The sequence below is a fragment of the Camelus dromedarius genome, chromosome 22 (assembly GCF_036321535.1).
Source record: "Camelus dromedarius isolate mCamDro1 chromosome 22, mCamDro1.pat, whole genome shotgun sequence".
Lineage (NCBI taxonomy): Eukaryota > Metazoa > Chordata > Mammalia > Artiodactyla > Camelidae > Camelus > Camelus dromedarius.
In genome coordinates this window covers 4,564,105-4,588,299 of record NC_087457.1, presented here as the reverse complement: position 1 = coordinate 4,588,299, position 24,195 = coordinate 4,564,105, and the positions used below count along the sequence as shown (strand labels likewise).

The 24,195-nt window shown below is 41.2% G+C and overlaps 1 protein-coding gene across 3 annotated transcripts in view; it reads left to right on the top strand.

Annotated features, from left to right (window-relative positions):
* The window catches only part of LOC135318885 (uncharacterized), a 174,427-nt gene that overhangs the window by 17,527 nt on the left and 132,705 nt on the right, over nt 1–24,195 (top strand). The window contains exons 1-8 of one of the 3 annotated variants that reach the window (XR_010377284.1): nt 10,742–12,763; nt 13,322–13,461; nt 14,657–14,716; nt 14,859–14,972; nt 15,250–15,474; nt 16,091–19,214; nt 21,628–21,736; nt 22,135–22,258. The gene's annotated coding sequence lies outside the window, so the exon portion shown is untranslated. Of the gene's footprint in view, nt 12,764–13,321; nt 13,462–14,656; nt 14,717–14,858; nt 14,973–15,249; nt 15,475–16,090; nt 19,215–21,627; nt 21,737–22,134; nt 22,259–24,195 lie in introns of those variants that run through there. The other 2 variants (XR_010377285.1, XM_064477376.1) reach the window with 2 other exon arrangements.

Here is a 24,195-nt window from a genome sequence, read left to right as displayed (position 1 = left end):
TTTGTTCTCATCCGTGAAGAGTCATCTTGTGCTGAGGCCATTCTACTCCTGTGAGTGGTGAGGCTCAGAGACTTTGCAGAGTCATGTGTTATTTTCCCCCTTGCTGAGTGTAAGCAAAAAATTTTTAAGCCTGAGAAAGTGCTCCATCTGCAGAAATGTCTTTCAGTTTTGCATGGTGTAAAAATCTTGAGAGATTTTTAATCGTTGAGGACAGCCTGTGGGGGGATACAGCCCGTGAAGCCTGGGTGACACTGGGAAGAGCCACGCTTCCATCCCTTTCAGGGGTGGGGATTTCACCCCCGTTCAGGCAGTGAAGGGCCCAGACCCGTGAGCGGAGTTGACAATCGTGAATATTTACGTGTATCCGCTGCTTCATCTTGGATATTAATTTCAAGCTGAGTCAGTTTGTGGCGGCAGCCTCATCCTACATCAGGAATCTATACTATCTGCTCTTTGAGGTGAAGACCTGACAGACTTGATTATTTAACAGTCTCCCTTGAATTGATATCTCAGATTCCTTTGTCAATAGTAAAACAGCAGAAATATAGACGTCCTTTAATGCCGATGTGACCTGGAGCAGGTTTAGTCTCTGTGCCTCAGTGGCCTTATCTGCGGGTGAGGAAGATGATAACAGTGCTTCCCTCAGAGGGGCTGGTGAGGGGAGAGTGAGGAGCACAAAGGGAGGACTTACACGAGATGCTCATGAATGACAAAATTTAGTGCTCTCAGCCTGGTGAGGCCTCAGGGGCCGAGATGGCCGAACAGAGCATTCCTAGCCGGAGCTCGATCCGTGTTGGCAGCTGTTATGATCAGTATCACCACTGTGGGTTATCAGGCAGTTTTAAGACTTGGTAATAGGAATTCATGAATAATGTTAAAAGATTAGACAACTCAGATCCGGTTTACATAGTTCTCAAGATTTCCTATGAGAAATGGATATTTTTCCCCCATCTTTAATCTGAGTTGAGTCTCTAAAAAAATTCTGTATTCCTCCATCTTTTTTATTTAATTCTCCATTTCTTGAAAAAAAAAGTCTTTAAATGGAGTTACTGGTGTCTGAACTGAGGGTCTCATGCATGCTGAGCACATACTCTCTCAAGTGAGGTATAATCTCCCCCGTGATTTTTTTTAAACTTTTCTTTCTTAGTATTCACAGGTTAGAGGCCTCTAATTCTTTTTCTGGAGACATGTCCATGAACCCGTAAATCTATAATTAGTGGACAAAATTTGTTTTATGAAAAAATTCTATAAAACATTCTGCAATCCATTCAAAAGGAAATGCTCATTGACATAAAATGTTTCTCCTTTATGGTGATTTCTAATTTTTTGTCTGCCTTAACTTATTAAAAGTAATCCTCATCATCATGATGACCAAGCTTGCTCTGAGTGGACACCTCCCTAAGGCTAAAATGCTTTCCTCATATTTTACCTCATAGCAGGTGTTTAAGGGTAGGTATCAGTGTCTCCTTTTTTGCAGCTGAGGGATTGAGAGATGGGGCAGCTTGTCCAAAATCTCACACAGCTGGCGCTGGCAGACTCAGGGCTGGAACTCAGGCTGCACAGGATGCTTTCTCAATGGCTCCTCTGATCAGCCCCGTGTTGAGTGGTTACCCGAACTCCTGTGAGTCCATAAATGAACGATTTTAGCGGTCTCAGTTTGATGAAGCCTTCAAAGGAGACACACCAGTGAGAATGTGAGACAGAGTGGCATAAATTGAAATTGTACATTTTCACAAATGTTGCATTCTCAGGCAATGACTTAAAAAGTTTATATTTTTTTATTTTAGTGCTCTGTAAACACTAAAAACAAAACATTAAAAATGATTATAGTGCAAAATAGGAGTGGGCTTTGAAAGTCCAACCATTGCTAATGATGTTGCTTGTTTTTCTCTAGTGGTGCTTATTGACAGAAAAATTTACAAAGACTGAATTGGTTCTATGTAGTCTTAGTATGGAGGAAAGTTTTGTCAGTGAATATTGTAAGTAAAATCTTTACTCTTTTCTTTCCTGATGATGAATATGTAAGTTGTTTTCATGGCTTAAGTACATTTCCTCATTTGTGAAATTTGAGTGATGCCGTTTACCTTGTTTGACTGTGAGATGTAGACGCCTTGTATACGAAGCACCCAAGAGCTGCTTAGTAAAAATATGCTGTCACAAGGACAGATAGTTTAGAAGTATCAACTCTGAATACTAAAGAGGGTGGCTTGTTTCTGATGCATATTCAATTTGCATATATATGAATTTATGAATATGGCTTAAAGTAACAAGGATTCAGGGTTTTGTGTGTGTGTGCAGTATGAAGGTTTAATGAAATCTGTATCATTCTAGTGAGACAGGGACTAGTTAAATCACCTTAAGCAGACGGCCTTGAAGATTATTTACACAGAATGTGTGTTGTTACAACTCAGAATTCATGTTGCCGTGTAACCATCCACTCAGACATTTAAATTCGTAGAAATCTGACCAGAACTATTAAGTTTAGAAAAATCCACATTGATCATTTTAAGGGAATAAGCTTCTTTCTTTTGTGATTAAAGAAATTTTGATTTATTTTTCTGCATGCTTAATAGGTTTTAAAATATCAAAACATTGATTTGACATGTCATTTTTTTTAATAGAATAAAGCTCATGCTGTTTTAATGTGCAAATAAATGTTTTTGTATTTCAATACACTTGTATGATTTCCTGGCTCTTTGGGAAGTATTTTGCAAGATACTTAGATTACCTACTGTTGGAAAAATACAGACGTGACTTTTATGAATAGAGGTCTAGTACAGATCTGTTGGTTTTTGCTACAGTGCATGACATGAGGCCTAGGAGAGAGAGCTTTGCTGCTGATTGCCGGAAGGACAGATCCCAGATCTCAGTCTCCCCTCCTGTAAAATGAAGTGGCTGGACTGGATTCTTTCCTCTTCTAAGATGAGTTTCCATGAGCCTGTGTCTTTTGTTTATATTCAAGGGTATTAGCAATGTCAGATTAAATACTGAATACCCCTCCCTTCCCCGAAGCAAACTGCAGTATGTCCTACATAAGCTTTTAGTTATCTGATTCTTGTTTCTGATTCAACAGGCAATTTTTGTGTTGCATCTTTCCCGGCAACCTGGAAGGTCTTTTTAGCCATAGGAGGCGCTTTTGCACCTTCATACAGCCTTAATTTTCCTGTTTGTAAAAGAAGGCTTAACAAATATTTTTTTGCTTTGATTCCTTTGCTTAGTGCTTCAGAATAGCACAATGTCCATTATGTCTGTCTACCTGGAAAAATTATTCTGCTTATATCTTTGTTTTATTCTGTCATCTCGCTGTGAACATTTCAGACTTGCTGTGCAAACAATGGCAAAATCGGTCTTTTATTCCAGTGTTAGCAACCAGTGAGCCGGGATTTTATAAAGCAGCTAGAAGCGGCCTCTTGAGCACCTTAAAGCTGAAAAGTGTACTGAGTTCCCTGAGTATTGACCCAGCCGCTGTGTGTCATTTGGTGGGAGGTGATTTTGTACATAGAAGAAGGGGTGTAGTGATTTGACTTGGGTTTGCGTGCACGCGCTGCCACTGAGCCACGTGAGCCTGAGTCAGTTTGTTCTGAGTTTCTCCCTCGTCTGTGAGATGGGGATGCTCGTATATGCTTTGCAGAATTGTGAGAATTAGAAATTATGTAAATTGTTTAGCACAGTGGGAATGTCAAAGGGCTCATAAAGTTTAGCTCCTGTTTTGTATGAAGCCATCATTTTACAGTCTTTGGCAATTACTAAGAAACAGGAAAATAAGAAAAGCTGGTTTTATGATGAAAGATATTTGAGGAGGTTCCATAGTTCCTATACCCATAATTTAGCATCAGCAAAGTCAGGACCGTTACACAGTCGCCCTGAACCAATGTTAAGCCACAGAATTTTTTGGTACTTCATATATATTGGGGCTTAAGTGGACCGAATACTTATACACATGTTTTCTCCAGCAGCCAACTGAGAGATGACACAGAAGAACAGACAGGCGATAAATGTCTCCTTTATTACTGATGAAGCCACGTTCTCCATGAACTTCAGGGCTGTGGGAAAATGCGTGTCATGATACTGTGTCCCAGAATTAGAGACTCACGCAGTCCCAGGTAACTCTGGGCTACAGCGAGCCTTCCCTTAAGATGATCTGCCCCATCCTGCACAGGGCTGCCCTGCCATGGAGCTGAGCATCCCGGGTGCTTCCCAAGGGTGGCCAACACTGGAGGGAAAGGAAAGGTTTCATATGCCCTGCTTGTCTCTCCGGACTCACACCTCAATCTGTTATTGTGAAGAGTGCTAGCCGTTGGCCAGGGGTCAGGGGTGTGAAGGGGGAAGCACTCTCCATGGACCAGAGGAGTGTGGAGGAGGCATCCCTTCTCTCAGTTTAAACAGGTGGTGAGATGCAAGAGAAGGGTGCTCTCCAAGAGTTTATAAGAGGGGAAATAAGGATTTCCTTTGGGACTCAGACTAGCCATGAAACACAGAAGATGATTAGTAGGGAGACTTGTAAATCACTTTCTTATTAAATTCACATTTGTTGAGCACCAAAAATGTGCTACATTCTTTTCTGAGCGTTTCACAGAAATGAATCCTTCAATCTTCACAACAAGTGAGTAAGGGAGATTTGATTGTTATCCCAGGTTTACAATGTGGAAATTGAGGCACGGAGAGAGTAAGTAAGTTGGCCAAGGTCACAGAGCTAGTAAGTGGCAGAGCTGGTATTTAAACCCTGGCTGTCTGGCTTCCAGGCTCCCAGGGATGGGCTTTGGGTGTTTAGAGGTATCTGCATCCCTGGATCTCTGTACCTCTGTGCATCACTTAGCCCAGAAAGGACAGGGAAAGGAGAGTTACACAGGTGCTCACAGTCGTGTCTCAGCCACTGTCCACGGACAGTGCACCGTGATTGGCGTTAAATGTCTTCTGGGCAGCAGATCTGTTCGTATAACAGAAATTTAGTCCATTGAGTTAATCTAGAAACCCTTCCTGCTCTGCTTCTGTCCATGGTTGCCATGTGACTGCCTGCCCGTGATTGGGCCGTTGAGGAGAATCTGTACTCATAGTTGAACTCTGATATTTCAGTCTGGTTCGTAGTTTCACATCTCCTGTTACATTAATAAATTCAATTTCTGGTTTCTTTGCATCAGTCTCTCATGAGTTTGGTTAATGTGACATCAGTCCATGGGAGCCCAGTGTTGCTGACGGTATATTTTCTGAGCACGTTGTGGCACTTCTACCCGTGCGGACCTGGGTGGAAGATTTCCGCCTTCCGCACTGATTTCCCCGAAGAGCAGGGTCCTCTCCCACCCCCGGATGTGAGGCTGGGAGCTCTCAGAGTAGGCCAGTCAGAGGCCAAGTCCACCAATCAGAAAATGATGAAGTCCTTGGAAGTGGGTTTAATAGAATAAAAGGGCTTCCAGGTAGTCCGATGGGCTGTTCGAGTCCATTTGGTGAAAAGCTATCCACTGTTTCTGGTTGAGCTGCTTCTTTGCTGTTGAAAAGTCTGGATTACATGGAAGGATTTTAAAAAGCAGAAAGGTGTGATTTCATGTGGTACATCCACACCGGTGAGAAGTGATGGATGACCGCCTGTGTGAGGCATAGACAGAGTCTTACAAACTTCATAAAACAGCTTTAAAAGCTCTGCCATCTGAGTGCACTTCATATGGGGTCCAATTCATGACTGGGCATGCTGAGAGGGCAAATAATTGATAATGGCAGAAAGGACACGGAGGCATCAAAAAGGTCTCAGTCATGTTCCCTGTTTAAAGGATGTGGCACAATGATATATATTTGAGCTGGTTCTTCACTGAACAGTTTTGAGTGTTTTCTGGGACTCCCCAGTGCACCAAGTTTCCGTGCAGCTGGGTGTCCCCTCAGTGCAGCTCTGTCAGCGCTCATCCTGGGCTGACGTGGTGTCACGGGGAGCAGGACGGTCAGCGTCCCCGGCTCCTCCGAGCTCCGTTTCTTCATCCGCAATGCTGGGTTTCTCTTCGGTGTCTTCTTAATAGGTTTGCTGAGAATCACACGTGATGGTTGTCAGGGGCGATTTGTGGTTGTCTCTGTGATTGTCATATAGTGAATATTTGATAGAAACTCTTGTGTTTTATTAAAATTATGGCTCTTAGATTGCAGTGGTTTTTAGTCTGCATTTACTCTTTTTATAAATTTATTCTTATTTTTAAATATGTACTTATTTTTATTTATTTTTATGAAGGTACTGGGGACTGAAGCCAGCACATTGTGCATGCTAAGCAGGTGTTCTACAACTGAGTAATACAGACCCTCCTTCTCTGAACTTAAAAATAAATATTTCAATACACAAAATATCTCTTAAACACCATCATGGGACCAATTTTCTGTATAGACAATTGAATTCATATGCTATTTCAATAAGAATAAATGTTGTTGGGACATACTTTCTGAATCTGTTTACGTGTTTAAAAACGATCATAGGTAGTGATAAACACGAGTCTTGGATCCACTACTTAGGGTCTGTTTTGCCATCATGGGAAATTATATTCTACAGAGAAGGCTAACTGGGTCTCGTTGATATTTGGATGATTTAGCAGATGATGAAGGCTTTCAAAAGCTGACAGTTTTGTATTTTAAACTAACTACAAAGTTATCTTCTATAAATTGGAAGTCCTCAGCTTGTGAATTGCCCAGTAATTCAGTGTGTACATGTCTGTGTCTCTGTGAACGTGTGTGTGTGTGTGTGTGTGATTTCAGGAAGGTAGAAATAAGTTCCATATAGCCTTCTGATACCTTTCTCTTCCAGTTCAAGGTGTAGGCATATATTTATACAAATAAATTGATACTCTTTTGTCATTTGGCATATTGGTGGGTATAAATGGTTCTCATACTTGTTTCAGAAGGGTTGGGGAGAATGAGCTTAGAAAATAGGAGGAGATAGAGGCAGGAAGGTTCTTTACACTTTGTGCAGGATGAGAAACAGTAGCTTTTCTTTTTTCTACTAAAGCAAACTGGCACTGAATTGTAACATACTATTACTCAGAATTGCTTTTCTGATCAGATACGAGTGCCTCAGATTTTTCAAGGCAACATGAATGATGAAATGTGTTTTAGCAGTTATCTTTAAATGTAGTTTTATTTTTTAAGTAAAAGGCTATAGCCTGTTCTTTCTTCCAGCGTTACAAGAAGTTCCCATTGATCCAGGTACATGATAATTGTGCTTAGTTTCTTCGGGTTATTGTTTTGTTTTTTTTTTTAAGTGCTTGTTTCATTGTGGTGTGAATGAATGTTTAAAATTTCTGGATTTTGATGTTTAGAACATGCTGATTTATCAGAACTGTTAAAAACCTGATTGTTGTTTGGTCCTCGTTTGGTGGGGCAACCTATTGATTTCTGTTGTCTGTTAAAGAGGGAAATTCTTCCTCTAGCCTGTAGATCATTAAGTGAATGGTTTGCAGTGTGCCTTTAAAATTCTTTGAATGCATTGAGCATGTTTGTCCAGTGAATTTTGAATTGACTCATAGTAATGACTTTGATTCTGTGGCTTTTGCTCCTCTCCACATGAATTTGAATTCTCTGTTGCATTTTGTATACGTGTTCTTAACAGGGGAAGAAATTTTGCATTTTTTACATAGGTGGGTTATCCTATCCCCTCTGAATGCCTTCTGTAATTGATACAGCGAAAATCTGTTATTGCAGTGCTTAATTATTTCATAAACTATTTTTTGGCTTAATCAGAAACAATGACAAAGAATGATAATAAAAAACATGAAAACCTTCCTTCCTTTGAAGAATAGAAATGAGGTGGTCAGGCTCACGCGTGCTTTGTACCTGACACCCTTACTTTCATGTCATTGTGTATCATGATTCGGAGATGGAGTTGCTTCAGGTTTGTAGATTTTTGTTTTAACATTTGTGTTGAATTCATTCTCTAGGCTGATGTTCCCTGTTGCGTTTGTGGAAAGTGTAGGTGAAGGGAAAGAGATGCTAAGTTTTTTATTCAGGAGGCCTGAGTTGCTGAAGAGAATAGAGTAGAGGGTGGGCTGAGGAACAGAGTGACACTCCCTCACCTCCAGGCTGAAATTGATGAACAATGAAATCAATTAGGTGTATCGGTATTTATTTGACCAATAGAAGTCAGAGGGCCCAGACTGTCTAGTTATGCGCAATGGAAAGTACTGAATTCACCTGCAGAATTAGGTGATTTACCAAGTAGAAGCAGCTTAGAGCAATCAGAAAAATCAGTTCTATGATGAGATATAAAAAGAATATAATATCTATTATTTCTGAAACTTTTCTATGTTAAGTTGTGTAGAGCTAAAATTAAGTTCCAAGCACCAGGAGTTAAGAGTCTGGGTGGTTCTGTGGGATCGTTATTCAGGGATGTGTCTAGACCCTGCTGGAATCGCCGAAGCTGGCAGGAAAAGACCCAGAGCCAGGATTTGTCATCCTAGGGTGTCCTCCATAATGGTTCCATGTGATAGCCCATGATTGGGTTAGCAAATTTAACAGACACCAGACGCATGTCAACTTTAAGAAGAAAAATTGTGCTTAGTAACTGCTTTCAAGCAAGCACCTGTGCATCCTCACTCCTGTCTCCTTGCCATAAAAAGCAGAGACAATGCCTTGCTTGCATATTTGAGGTTTTAGATAGCACTCTGTTCATTGCACAGCAATGACCCAGGCCCTCAGCTATAAATGCTGGGCGTGTGTGCTGTTAGATAGTCTATTATCCCCAAAACACGGACCTGGCTGGACTGGTGGTCTGCTTTGTAATGAATATCTAAAGAATTTATCTTGTTCCCCTATCCCCATGACTCCCCTAAAGGTAAACTAAGCCTTTTTACTCATTGTGGATTCTACAATCTCTGTCTCATCCTGTCTTTCCCCAAGTTCCTGTTTACTATCACACAACTGTTAAAGACTATTTCCTTAATTATACACAATAAATATGGGAGATTTGAGAGGCTCTTGGAGTTGGCTCCCTACTCCCTCTCGCTTTCTTTCCTTTTTCCACAGTCTTGAGTCATTCATTCCATGTCGGTAAGACTTCTGCCAGCCAGAACCCACAGTTCCAGGTGAGAAGGATGCAGACTTTATCTCTCCTACCCGAGGGAGAGAGAGAAGAGAATTGAGATCTGCTCCCCCGTGGTCCCTTCCTGCCCCAGGGCCACTCCAGTTCACCTGCAGCCTTCTGGCCTCTGCTCTCAGGGCCTCTGTCCCAAGACTGACATCAGCCTTTTTTTCCCTTGGCAATATTTCCTGTGCCTTTCAGGAGTTGGTCTCTTCTCTGCAATTCCACCCTGGCAGATGTGATGGTGGTCAGCGTGCTGGTGGGCAGTCATTTGGGGACTCACAGGAGCCATTCTGATTCTCCTGAGTCTCTCATTCGGGGTTACAAAACTGTCGAGAACCGGAGGAAGCCCATTCACGTGAGGTCAACACAGTATTACATCACTTTCATTTTATTTTTGAATTTTCAGTGGAGAAATTATTTGTAACAAACTGTTCCAAATTTTCGGCCGCCTGCTTTCCTCACCACTATTTCCTTGTTGGCTCTGGTGCTTGTTTAAAGAACCAGGTTTCTTCTCTGGTCATTTCTAGCAGCTGGGCTTGCCGAATCCTTGATCTGCATTTGAAGCAGAATGCTTCTTCGTGATGTCAAACTGATTTTCCTTGTCATGCCTTAATATTTTGTGTACACTCAGCAACTGTTTCAAGTGAAATGCTCTTGTCCAATTTTGGTTAACTCACATTTGCTGAACTCCTGCTTTCATGCTGAGGGCAGTTTCTTCTTCCTGTAATAAAATTTAGCAATTTGCATTTACTATGGGAAGGTACTGGCCCGAGGTGCTCTCGTTCTTAACAGTTTTAATAACAATTCACCCATTAAAATGTACAGTGGTTTTTACTCTATGCCCAGAATTGTGCATCCCATTCAATCTTAGAACATTTTCATCCCCCCCAACAGGAAGCTCCTTACGCATTAGCAGACACCCCTATCTTCCCCATCCTCCCACAGCCCCAGGGAGCCACTTTTCTCTCTCTGTGGGTTTGCCTCTGCTGGAAATTTCATGTAAATCGAGTTACTTCATGTAAGTGGAAGCATCTATTGTGACTGACTTCTTTCAAACTGAGTAACGTTTTCAATATTTGTCCACGTTGTGGCCTGGGTCAGTACTCTATGCTTTGCTATTGCTGAAAGTATTCCTCTGTATGGCTGGGCCCCTCTGTTTACCCATTCATCACGTGATAGGCATTTGTGTTGTTTCTGCTTTTTGGCTGTGATGAGTAATGGCACCGTGAATATTCCTGTAGGAGTTTTTATGTGAACATTTGTTTTCAGTTCTCTTACGTGTGTGCCCAGGAAACAAAATTGCCTGGTTATTCAGAAACCAAATGTTCAACTCTCTAAGGACCTGCCAGGCGTTTTTCCAAAGTGGTCAGGCTGTGTTACATCCTCACCAGCAACGGCTGCGACCTCTGCATCTTCTGTGTCCTCATTAGTGCTTGTTAACCTTTTTTTGATTATAGCCTATTGTAGTGAGTGTGAAGCGGTTTCTCCTAGTGGTTTAGACTTGATTTCCCTTACAGCTAATGATATTGAACATCGTTTCGTTGTGCTTATTGGTCATTTGTATATTTTCCTTGAAAAATGTATTTCAGATCCTCTATTCATTTTTTTAATTGAGTTTCCTTATTATTGTTGAGTTATAGGAGGTTCTTTTTGTTTTTGTTTTTGTTTTTGTTTTTGTTTTTTTTTGGTAGATACAAATTCCTTATCAGATAAATGATTTTAAAAAATTTTCTGCTGTGTGTTGTTTTTTCACTTTCTGGATGGTGTCCTTTGAAGCAAAGTTTTAAAATTTGATGAACTCCAATTTATCTCTGTTTTCTTTTTCCTTGTTCTTTTGGGGTAATATTTAATATCTGAGGTATTTTATTTAAACTTTTATATATAAAATAACTTAATTATTAAGACCGATCTAGGAGACGGGTGCTGTTGTTGTCCCCAGTCTATGGATAGGAGACTGGGATGCAGAAAATTTCACTGACTTATCAGTGTCAAAGCTACCCAGTGCTGTGGGAGTTCAGACCCTCATGTTTGTCCCCAGCATCTGTGCTCTTCACCACCATGCTCCACTCCTTCCTGGAATCGTTAATGAAAAAGTCTTTACTTTTTTGATTTCTTGTTAGTTTTTGTTTTTCTCATTGGGGCCTCATCTCCTCATTTTCCTAAAAGAGATCAGTGTAGGTTTATTTTAGGTCTCATGTAGGCAGAAGCATTGCTATCAGTTAACTTCTTTATTACTCACTCCCCAGTGATGGCTGTTGCTAATTGACCTAATGAAGTCTTGCTTTAGTCTTTCCTTCTCATGACACTAACAACAGAGTCAAGACTTACAGAATGCTTAAAGAAGAAAGTACTTGATTGATTTTATTTTGCTACCCAATCAAACCAATCAAATAAAAACCCCAGAGTTGACACAGACGGTAAGCCCTCCAGAATAGGGTCACTGTCTTCCTTGTGTTTCATTTGTTTGGTCACAGTGTCTGCATAGTGCCTTGCTGTCCAGCAGTTTTGTTAGGATACAGTGCTCGTGAATCATTGTAAGGACAGTATTTTGACAACAGACTGTGCTGTTCATTTAACGAGGGAAAAGTTAATATAGAAATACTGCTCAGATCTATTTTAAAATTAAGCTTGGAATTTTGAGCAGAGTTCAAAAAACCATACAAAGATATTTTTCACTAATTTTAGATCTATCTTAGACACATTATGGTTACATAGCAGAGTACCTTAACAAGTAGATTTGACAAGAGGTGTGTATTATTGATTATTTGTTTTAGTTGAAATATTCTACCTGGGATAAAATATTCAGTGCCCATAAATGAACAAATATGTTTGTATTTCCATGCAACATGGGAGCAGACTTCATAAGTTTCTATATAATATATATGACTGTGTGTTTTAATCTGTCTGTCAGTGTTTTTAGTTTTTCAGCAATGTTGTAACTTTAGAATTCTTCTAAGAAAATCACCCCAGATTCTAGTGCAGTTTGTACTGTGTATCCTGTCTTATGCATGGGATTCCACTGTCCCCACAGGGAGGAATTTCCTCTTCTATTGAGTTAGTATCAGAGTTAAAGGAACTGTGATTTCTAGGCCTTTGCTCTCCATGTGTTTGCAGTTGGCTGTCAATCGCGATTTTCCCTTTCCTGAGTTTTCATTGTTCAATTAGAATTTTTGAAAATAACTATTAATATGTTGCATCGGTCTCCCTAGAAACTTGATGTATTTGTGCTTTTCAGTTTTCAATTTATGAAAAATGTAAATACACACTTGTTTTTAAGTAGTCTTTTTTCACTAGATATTTGGTTACCTCTTTATACTTAAAATATTTTTATCCCAATGAATGAATCCTTGTGCATGTTTTAAAAGATACCTTACTTTTAATTTTTCTTATTGTAACAGTTATATTCATTGTAGAGAATTTAGGAAATACGGATAAACATATTAATAACTTAAAATGGCCTCTAATCTCACCTAGACATACAGTTAAAGGTTTGAAATTGAGAATTACAAGTCCTCTCACATTGTTCTTCTTTTTCAAGTACGTTTTGGTTACTGAGACCCTCGAATTCCCATATGAATTGTAGCAGCAGCTAGTCAGTTTCTGCAGAGGAGACCGCAGGGATTGTGATCGAGACCACGTTGAATATACGGATCGTTCTGGGGAGCACTGCCATTCCAAGAGCGCTGTCTTCTGATCCAGCAATGTGCGTGGTTTGTCCAGGTATTTAGGTTTTGTTTAATTTTTTTTTTAACAATGCTTTGAGTTAAAAGAGTTATTTTACTTTTTTTTTTTTTTTTTTGCATTTATACTGAGGACAAGTGTGCCAGGTACCGGGATCAGAAGTGTATTTGAGCCCCGCCACTTGCTGCCACCATGGTCGCTGCGCTCTTGCTTCACCCGCTCTACAATCTTGCACAGAATAGGACCTCAGTAACTCTCTCTCTCGAATGATTATATGCTTGTTGGATGATGCTTGAGGGTCCGTGTGATGATTTTTTTCCCCCAGCCTTTCCCCACTTCTTTACTATGCCCTTTCTCTTCCTTTCCTCCAGCCTGGGTTTCAGTTTACCTGTGGCATTGATTTTTCTTGTCTGTAGACACTTCCTTTCACTGGTTCACGATAATTTTACATGTGGGCTGTGGAAACTTGCTAGATGTCAAGAAAGAGCAAATCCATTGCATGCTAGTATTTTTAGAGTGCATTATTGTTTTATCGATTGAAATTAAATCATGGTGACCCCCTGAGCCCTCCCGTGAGCTGTTTTTGCCTTCCTACAGGTGATAATGCTCTGGCTGCTGAATGTGCCCTTTCCCCAGACTTGGTTTTGGAGTTAAGTCACCATCAGTGGAGCCCTCTCTTTAAAAGATGAAGAAAACATTTGCTCCTTCTCCCTGGTTGGGGACTTGGATGAGATGAGGTAACAGATATAGAATGGAGCCCCACCTCATTCTAACACCCGCTCATTCCGTTCCTTTCTCCACGGAAAAAGAGTACAATTCAACACTATAAAGATTGATTGTGAGCAAATGAGATAGACAGGACAACCGATCATTTATTAAATATAATTTCATGCCAGAAACAAATGTATTATACACACAAAAAGCACACAAAGCACGGTAGTACCGTGATTACAAACGTGGGTCCGAGTTCGAGTCCTGCTCTGGAGTGACCAGTCCTGTGAGATGGAGAACTGGTAGGTCGGCTTAGCCTCTCCCGGGCTTGTTTTCTGTCCTGCAGAGATGGGGCTCGCTAGGCGTCCCTCCCCCATAGAGATGCTGTAGGGTGCAAATGATGCGCGTAGGCAGCCCGAGCACAGCTGCTCGTTCCTCGTAAGTGCAGGAGAGCATAGCTTTTGTGGTGAAGGCTTTATAACAGCCCCGTGTAGAATCTCAGGGCTCCGAAGGGATGCCTTGTGGTTTGGAGATGGGATTCTCATTTCTGTAAATACCCAAGGATTGTGTAATTGGGCCTTGCTGATTTGAATCTATTCTTTAGAAATTACATATTGTAGATATATTTTTCAAGCATGCATGCTTTTTTCTTTTATCATTTATATTTCTACCCTCTCTCTTGGTGGAACTTTTCATGGAATCCAGGAAACAGCCCGAAGCCACCTGCCTCTTCACACGTCTCCGTGGCGGTTTTCTTCCCTGACTAGAAGAGGGTTCTGCATAGGGAATTTTCTTTGTTCCCCTTTTCTTGGAGTCTCTCTGTCTGTCTGCCCACCTCTCACCTGTCCAACTGTCCATTTCTCTACCCACTCATTCTTCTGACTTGTTCCAAAAAGCATTTCAGGCAGCTTACAGAAGAACAGATACCAAATAAACAGGTGAGAAAATGGGGCCAAGTTCAGACAGTGAGGCTAGGAGGCGAGCCTGTGTGAGGGTGGCAGGCATGAGAGACACGCGTCTGCCCTGTGACTTATAAGATCGACAGCAAGAGTGTGCCTGAGGCTCCCAGCAGACACAGGTTAACAGGGTTTGTGGGAGATGCTCACTGGCTGTGAAATAAATAAGTGGCTGAGGAGAAGCCCAGCCTTTCCAGCTACTAAGGCTTAGGAGAATATTTTGAGTGTCTTCAACATCAGAGTATTTCATCTTTTCTTTTGTCAGAGTTCTACATATAGATGGTTACATTCTGTACCTGGAAATTTCTACAAAATTTCTTCCCACGTGAGTCCCATGACTCGGGAATGGGGTGGTTCTGCTCATTGACTTGGGTTGGCCAGAAACCGAAAATGACAGCTTCAAAGGAGCCTGGGATTTGTCAGTTATGTTTTGTCAGTACTGTAGAGTTCAAAAAATGCTTTCACAGTATCTCTCCATCTGAGGCGGCAGCGTGCTCTCTTACCAGCATCAGGAGCTCAGGGCCACGGGATGGTGGGGGCTGACTGCATTGCCGTCAAGACAGCTGAGCTAGTCACTGCAGGTGTGGTTCTTTTACGTAAGGCCTTTCATGTTCTTTACTTGAATGTTTCAACAGGGAGTTAATTAACTGAGTCAATTAACATTTAACAAATATGACGCTTTGTTGAAAAGACAGTTATAGACAGAATATAAGCTCTGAAGCCTTTAAACACGGTTTCATTACTGAAATTTCAGTAGGGGAGATACAGTTTATCTTATTTATGCCTGTCTTTTAAAGTAACAAAGAAACAAGACAGAAAAGGCAGAGGATTGTTTCTGTTCTTCCTTTCTGCTTGCAGGTGCCCTCACCTCCAGTAGCATCCATCCAGACACCGGAACTGACACTGGCCGTGCTCAGAACTGCCTCAGCCCTGAAGACACAACTGACAAATAGAAGAGGACCACGCCCTGTTATAGCAGGTGCTCGCACTTTGTGGATCCTTATGTAACTGAGCGGTGTTAATCAGGATTGCCCGTTCTACATTGTGTGGCGCTGCTGCGGTGTCTCCTAGTTACTTGTTTCTGTAAGTATTCATGTATTATTCCCCACTGCGTGGTACTACACGTCTAAAAATGCTTTTTTCAGATGAAAAATAATGTGCATTTAATATAATCTGTCTGAAAAAAGGGGCAAAAGATTCTATCCTGGTCCCACTACTCAGAGATAATAATTAACAATTTAACATTTATTTTCTGTTCTTTTCGTTAGTGTGTATCTTCTCTGTCATAAAAACGAGTGAGCACTCTGTCCCTGTTTACTGTTCGGAGACCTCCATTTTCCATTCGGCTTATTACATGTTTTTCTACAATATTCTATCTCCCCTGGCATGATTTTTAAAGACCAGTGTAGCATTCTGTCTTATGGAGGCATGGTCCATTTTACTTCGGACTTAAATAAACTTTTAAATTCCAAGTATACTTAACTGAAATACTGAAAAGAGAACTTTGGTGGTACAGGAAGGCCCCTAACTCCCTTCCCATTATTTCCTGAGAGTAAAAGCTGTTGAAAATTTGGTATATATATTTCATGACCTTTAGGCCTATGAGATACATATATATACACATATGAGAAATCAATGTATAGGTGTGTGTATATATGCTTTATTTAAAAATGAGACCATACTATATGTTTTTCTGCAGCTCGATTTATTCACTCAGGGGTATATCATGGACGTTCTCCCACTCCAGACTCACCCGGCCCTTTCAGATAGATTGGAGGGGTCTCCTGATGTGCGGGTGTCGTCTCTTGTCCACGGACACATTTGGTGGGAGAGTGCTGTGGACAAGGCCCTGGACCACGGCGAAACGCCGGCTCCCTCAGTACCCGCAGCTCGCCTTGATTTACCGCATCATTGTCTTGATGGTGGACAGTTAAGTTTTCTCCATTTTCCACTGCCAGAAAGAATGTTTGACTTGCATCCTTCTTGTACAGACATTCCTGTGATCTTGTATGTGTATTTCTTTAGTTAAGGCTTCTGGAAATTTAGTCCCTGTATGTGACATTTACATTCACCACAGACTCCTTTCAAGTGACTAGAAATTCCTTCTCCATTGGGGAATGAAAAAATGCACAATTACTTATGTAACCAATTCTCTATCGCTGGATATGATTTCACTTCAGTTTTTCTTCCCACCTTTGTAAACAGTGCTGTGTAAATGCCCTGATGGGTACATCTTTTTGTACTGATTTTTTTTCCTAAAGGAAACGATTCCTAGAAGTGGAGTTGAGTCAGTGTGTATGTACGTTTTTCAGAGCTTACAAATCCATTGATATGTCATCCTCTGAAAAAGTCGCTCATGATTTGTTCTCCCACAGATGGACACTAGCTAGTATATCTTAAAAATATTTGCCAATATGATAAGCAAAAGTGCTTTTTCATTGTTTTTGTTTGCATTTGATGACCAGTGAAGTTTTGAGCATTTTTCACTCATTAGCCATTTGACTTTTTTAAAATGAATGATTCCTTTTGTCCTTTGCCCACATTTAAGTGAGGGAGCTTCTAGTTGCTTTGTGACAGCTTTTTGTATGTTATGAAAATTAACTTCGTGAATTCATCAACATGTATCACAGAGCTTTTTCTTGTCATTTCTTTCCTTTCATGTTGTTCAGGAATTTTTTTGATTTTTGTTGTGGCTCAAACTATTCTTAGGATAGTAAATGTCTTCCTTATGGGTTTTATCATTGACATTATTCTTAGAAATACTCTCTTATAATGGAATAAATCTCTTCTGTAGGTTTATTTAATCTCTAAGATGGAGATTATAATAGTACATGTTATAGTGAGGAGAAGTTGAGTTAATAAGAGCAAAGAGTTGTATTTGCTGTTACTAGTACTTTTTAATATTTACATCGCTATCTGCAATTTATCTTGTGGTCATTATGACAGGAATGGAATTTATTCTTTCCAGGTGATTCTCTGTCCCAGGACAATTATCGAATTCATAATTTTCTCTTTGATTTGAAATCCCACCTGTACAAGATACTTACATACACTAGAGTCTTTTTTGAGCTCATGGTTCCCTTCTGTCAATCTCCTTTCCTTACTCCAGCACCATATCTTACATGTTGTAAAAATTTATTTAATAACTGGCAGTCTGATTTTTTTTGATTCTTTTCTTCCATCCCAAATTTTCTTGTCAAGTATTATGACTTTATTATTCCTGAAGAATTCCAAAATATTTTGTTCAAGTTAAAAAAAATCAGATTGGAATTTTCATGGGATTTTTTAGTAAGTTTTGAATTATTCTTAGGAGAACATACATCTTAACAAAACTGCTTTTCTCCATGCAATATGTTTATGTCTCTACATTCATACCTCTTACTTTAACCCTCAGTACAGTCCTGAAGTTTCTCCATTTAGAATATGGGCATTATTTTTGAATTTATTCCAGATTATTGTTTATGTTTTTGTTAATTTTTTAAGTGAGAATTTTTTGCTATTATATTTTTAAATGCTTAAAACTGACATTTAGAAAGGAAGATTCGGTTTGTCAATACTCACTTTGTAACTTGTCATTTAAAATTGTAAGTATTAAGTACTTGTTCCAGAATCCTTTCTTTTCTGTTTTTTAAAATTTGTTTCCAAGATTCTCAAAATGTTCATAGCTAAGTAGTATAGGTGGGGACACAGATGGAGAGAGGAAGTGTGGCTCACGAACAAACTGTGAGCACTTTCATGGGTGCCTTTAGGCTGGAGAAGCCACAGAAGAGCCCAGGTTAGACCAAGGGTGGCTTTGTATGCACTTGAAAGCCAGCTTTCCTGCCTGTATGGTGAAGCCTGGTGGGCGTGGCAGGTAGATGATCAAGGTCTGATCAAGGTCATTGGCTGCACAGAGCGCTGTGTCTGTGAGAACTGGAGACCATTACCATGGGAAATGCTTGGTGCCAGGAACACTGCAGGGGAGCTGGGGGCCTGTGTGTTAAGGATTTTCCAGCCCTGGGAGTGGGAAGATGAGACTCTGCATTCAGATCTGAGTTTGAATTCATCCTCTCTTGTTTACTGGTCCTCTGACTTTTGTCAAGTTATCTACCCGCTTTGAACTCCTGTTTTCTTGTCTCTCAAAACAGGAGAATTACAGCCTGCTGCTAGAGTGTTTGCTCAGGGTAAATGATTTGTGTCTATAAGATGCCACGTACAGTCACAATCTCAGTGAGAAATGGGCTGTCGCCTCTTCGTCTGCAACTCAGTGCTCGATAAGACATCGGGGGAAAGCCAGTCCCTAATTTGTATGTGATGCAATGAGGAACAAAATTAACGTCTTGCCTTTCCCTAGCAGTATTCTTACTTCTTTGCTTCATTTACCTCTTTCCTCCTTTACTCTCCCCTTTCACCTCCTCCACCAAAAGAGACTGAGTCTGTCTCAGAACACTACATTCAAATTACTTTAAATGTTGGCTCATCCCCATGAAATTACAGTGAAATTAAAAATAATCTGTACACGTCCCAGATATGATTATATTTGATTTACACACACACACACACACACACACACACACAAAATCAGGCTACCTCCCATTTGCTGAGGGAGAAGGACCACTTTTTCTGAGTTTTCATTCCCTGAGCGTGAGAGCAATGTCTCTTAAGCAGAAATTCGCCTGGCTTCTTGCATGGTTTTTTAAATTGGATTTCTGCTTTTTGTCCACAGAAATAGACTCCTATTAGAAGAGGGGAAGTGGAGACATAGATATTCTGCTGAGATATTGGTGTCATCGTATTTGAGTTGGAAAGAACTTACGACAGCATAGAGTCGTACCTTTTTATGGGTGAGAATCCATGATAGTGTAACTTGGACAAGAACCCGGGTCTTCTGTCTTCATGTCCACGCGGATGAAGAGGCAACTGGGTGGGGGATGGCAGGGACCCTTGCTTGAGTTCCGGGGTCTTGCTAGTTTCCATTGTTCAGCTGCCTTTAGTTTATGTCCATGTGGCCTCTCATGGGAAGGTCACTCTATCCTGATAGATTGAGTTTCTAATCAGCAAAAAGGTCTGGACCCACTCATGTTTCCCAGAGACTTTCTGCTGTCCTGCTGACACTTTATATACATGAGACCTAAGAAACTGCTGGATATAAAATCCTTATTGTTATCATTTGCCCTCGAGTTCCACAGGAATGGGGTGCTGTCTCAGGCTGTCTAAGGCCAGCTCTGAACAAAGATAGGGTGATAGGCTGTGCAGCTGGACACTCCCCAGTCGAATGGGATTTCCACCTTAGTTTTTAGAATCAGGCAGATTAGTTCAAATCTTGCGTTTACCAGTTATTAGCTTTGTGACCTTGAGGAAGAAACTTTACGTTTTTGGGGACAAATTTTCTTTATCTGTAAATAAGTTCAGTATTTATTTTAGGGTTTTTGTTTTAGAATTGAATGAGCTAATTCCCTCATTTATTCCTAAAATGCTGATCACATGGTTCTATGCTGGTGACTTAGTGGTTGATTACTAAGGGACTCAGTAGTGAGAATGTGGGTGAGGCTCCCTGGATAATAGAGCTTATATTCCATGATATGCTTGTAAAAGACTGGATTGCAGTGGATTTTTAGTAAATGTCCATTCCTTTCCTAATCCCCATTGATTGTGTATATAGCTTTATACTAATATATGAACAATTTTTTATTGCAATTTAAGTCTTTTTGTAGTAAAGTATGTAGCTATAACAAAAATACGTGAAATAAAATGATTTGACTTTTATTTTCTTTTCAATAAGCAAAACAAAATAAAATAGAATAGAAAAGAAAAAGTTTTGAAGGAGTAGAAATAATTATATTTCCGTGGAATCGAATCTCTATGTTAGGTTTTTCCATTGTGTTCTTAAACAGCATATAAAATTGACAGGTTTTGACTTCAGTGTTGATAGCTGGGTGAGCATAGTTTCATTTTGTGGTTGTCTTTGATGAATTATTTGCACTAGATCATAAATAATGTGCATGTTACATATTGGAAACGAGGAAAGAGTGGAGACATACTACCTCCAATGCAGTCATTTTGTTACCGAGTCCAAACTCATTCTGCTCACCAAATGACAGGCCAATAAACTGGGAGATGAGGTGTTGGAGCAAGGAATAGTGACTTTATTTGCAAAGCTGGCAGACCCAAAAGATGGCAGACTGATGTCCTGGAGAACCATTTTCCCCAAGTCAGAATTGTGTCTCCTTTTATACTAAAAAGGGGTGGGGCTGCAGTTGGTTGTTGGAAACTTCTTGTTGTATGAATTGCTTGTCCTTTGAATCCGCTGTTCTTGCAGCTGTCCATGTGGATCAAATCATGTTGCCCCTGTAAAACCTCCAAAAATAAAACAAAGTTATTCTCTATTTTGCAACTTGCCATCTCTACATAAGTGCAGATTAGTTAGCATCCTTCAAGATCACGGCCAGGAGTAGAGGCTGTCCTAGATATTTCAGTCTAAAGGCAACTTTCTTTTACAAATGTTGCAGAGATAGCAAGTCTGAGCCTAGAAAACAGGGCACAGGGTTAAAGCCAAAGGAACAGACCTAACATGGGGTCAAAATTGTTCTTTTCTATTACAATTCCCTTTTCCACTTCATAGATAATTTTAGTAAGAAACATGAGCAATTTTGTATTTTTGCTTCTTAATAACCGATAAGTGGGCCAACTATATTTTTGTGAGTAGGGATGCTGTGCGGGCATAGGGGGTCACAGCAAACTCTTGTTGGGGGTGGCCGACCCTGGAACATGTCTGATGCCCCGTGAGTGTTGGTGAGGGTCCCCCTAGCCAGCGGCTCTCTTCAGGAGCCAGCATATGGGCATTGATATCTGGAGACCTCATTTTCGGCTGCAGGAAATTTTTTAGATACTGCGATTGATAAATCACTCCAGCTGGGGATAATTAGGGAAAAAAGGAAAAGGAAAAGGGTTTGGAGTAGAGTAGAAGAGAAGGACATCAGATCACGGAGCCTGAGTGCTTGGCAGCTTGGCTTCGGTGGAGAGGGGAGCAGACTTGGGGAGGGGCCTGGCCCCGGAACCAGCTCCTGCACCTGTCCCCGTGCCCTAGCCACATAGCTTTTAATTGGGCCACCTCTCTGGGCTGGATGTCACCCTGGGCAGAAACTTGAGAATCGAAGGTAAGGGGTGGGCAGCACTCACCTAGGGGGTCACTGTGGATTTCGGTCAAGTCCACAGTGCCTTTTCTGGTCATGTGTCTTCACTTGTCTTTTATCTCAGGATCTGAGGAGGAGGAGAAAGGAACTCAGGTAGAGATCCAGGAAGATATCAGACTGTGTTAAGAGAGGACAGACACAGTGACACGGGGAGCGAGGACACTTGCAGCAAGGTAGAATGACTTCACAACTATTGCTTCAGAGTTGCAGGTGTGAGAAAGCCTAAGCCTGTCTCAGAGTGCAGGGGACAAGTGGAAAGGAATGGCAAAATTTCCACTGAAAATTGAAATTTTGTTAAATAGCCTGCTACTGTTGCTTGTATCACTTGAATAAATGCAGGCATATTTCTGTGGGCATTTATACGTTCACTCAACCCCACCAGCCCCTCTTGCCCCCATCGGGGATGGGATTTCTCAAGCACAGTGCCCCTCCTGCTTGGGTGGGCCACGCTGCGTGTCTGTCCTCGCCTGGGGCCGGGCTGCTGCAGGGCACTGAGTCCCCGAGGCGCGGCCTGGGAGACACGACAGGAATATCTCTGCTCTCGACTGAGGGCCTCCTTTTCCCCCTGCAGTGTAAGAATGCCGGTGACTGAGTTAGAAGCATGCTCCCAAGCTGTCGGTGTCCTTGCCAATCAGAAGCGGACACTGGAAGCTTCCAAATTTTTCCAGAATGCGTTCTACATTCACCTTCGGCAGGTGAGTGTATGTCTTTACACAAGTGGAGGAATTACTGCCGTTTTCCTGGAACTCACTCACCACTAGTCCATCTGATTTTACTGTGCTAGGATTCAGTATGGCCTGCTAAAATATCTGGAGTCAGATCTTGAAACACTGATGAAGAGGATCATTTATTTTATTTCTATATATGATAGCCTTTTACTTTCAAAATTCAGAATTTTTGGTTCTTTCAGGAATTTTTGGGGGGTTGGCGAAACAACTTTGCTCTTACCATCTTTGAGACCTGTTGCTTTGTGCCTCTCACCTGTCTTCTGTCACTTGTGAGGCGATTCCATTTGTGACCCTGTCCGTGTTGTTCATGTTATAAAACATATAGTCTGTTAAAGTACAGTCCCTTTTACTCCGAAGACATTCCACAAATACTACTAAAACCTGGGTGTGGTTTTAAGAAGACAGAATCATTAGAACATGTACTTGCAGGTTGCTAGTGCAAAATCCCCAAATCAATAGTCTAGCTCAACATCTAAAATCTTTCTAATCTACCTTGGATTTGTATGGATAAGTGAAGCAGTTTGCTAAGAACTCAAGACCAGGGTTAGAATACAGGCTGGTGTAGCTCAGCAGGTTCTCCTGAGCCAGCGCAGTGCCAGAGGGTGGGGCTGAGGGGGAGAGGGCTGGGCCTTGGGGAAAGGGGAGGGCCAAGAATGAGGGTGGTCCTGCCGTTCCTGAGCTCAAAGTTTCATGGCAAACACCTTCACCAGGTGAAAAACTTGGAGTTTCTTCTAAGAACAGTAGGTTTGAAAAGAGTCATAAAAGCACGGGAGTGACAATATCCCATTTGTGTCTAGTATGGGAGAGCGGCTGTGGGGCCACTTGGGAGACTCGTGAGTCCAGGTGTGCAGTGTTGGTGGCTTCCACCTGAGCGGTGGGACAGTCAGTGGACAGTCACTGGGAAAAAACGAACAGACTTCAGGCATGTTTAGATGGTAAAAAGGAAAGGATGAATGATGTCTGTGAAGGTAGGATGGAGTTAGGCCCAGGTTTCCGGGTGGATTAATGAGGTAAGTGATGGTCCTGCTGTGCTCTGAGGAGGGAAAGCTGCAGAGGGAGCTCTGGGGGAAAACTGATGAGTTCAGCTGTGTGTAAAGTGAAAGGCTGTTTGATGTGTGGTCTGGGAGCTCAGGTGAGAGCCAGTAGCGAGTAGCGGGAGGGGAGAGAGACTGTCAAATCATTTTGTGAGCATACAAATAATCATGATTAATGATACACTTACGCCTCTACATTCTGGATTTAAAACTCATTAACATTTTGCTATATTGACTGCAGAGGTTCCTAATTTTTTTTTAACAGAAATAAAATAAATAGAAACAAAATAGTGGAGTTAATGAACATCATAGAGTTGATGTGTGTCCTTGTATGTATTTTGATACCTCATCTGTTTACAACCATAATCTATGAAAAGTTAACTAGTTTAGCATAAGTGTTAAACAGAGGGACGTGACACACAGTGTTGGGGCTTGAAGCTGATCTTCTCAGGCAAATTATGTCGCCTCTCTGTGCCTTAGTTCCATCTTCTGTGACTGCCCCCGGGTCACTCATCACAGCTGATTTCCTAGACTAGATGTTGGGAGGGAGGCTGCTGAAGGGAGTAAGAAGTGGCAACTGCTAGGGACACTGAAGGGAGACACAAAAAGTGATTAAAGCCGATAAACTCAGTACAAACAAATACTCTCAAAAGAGAAAGGATCCCGCAGTGTTTTGAGCCACTTAGCGTATGGGAAACAAAACCACGTGGACCCAAAGCTCTTGAGCATGTGAATATTGTAGGTGGGAGGGTGTCATCAGAAAAGGGTTGAGAAAAGGCCTTTTGGTTTCCCTTGACTTGTCCAATAAGGATGGTGAGCAGAAGAGAAAACCCCCTGCTTCACAGTGGAAGCTGCTGTTTTGTGCAAAAC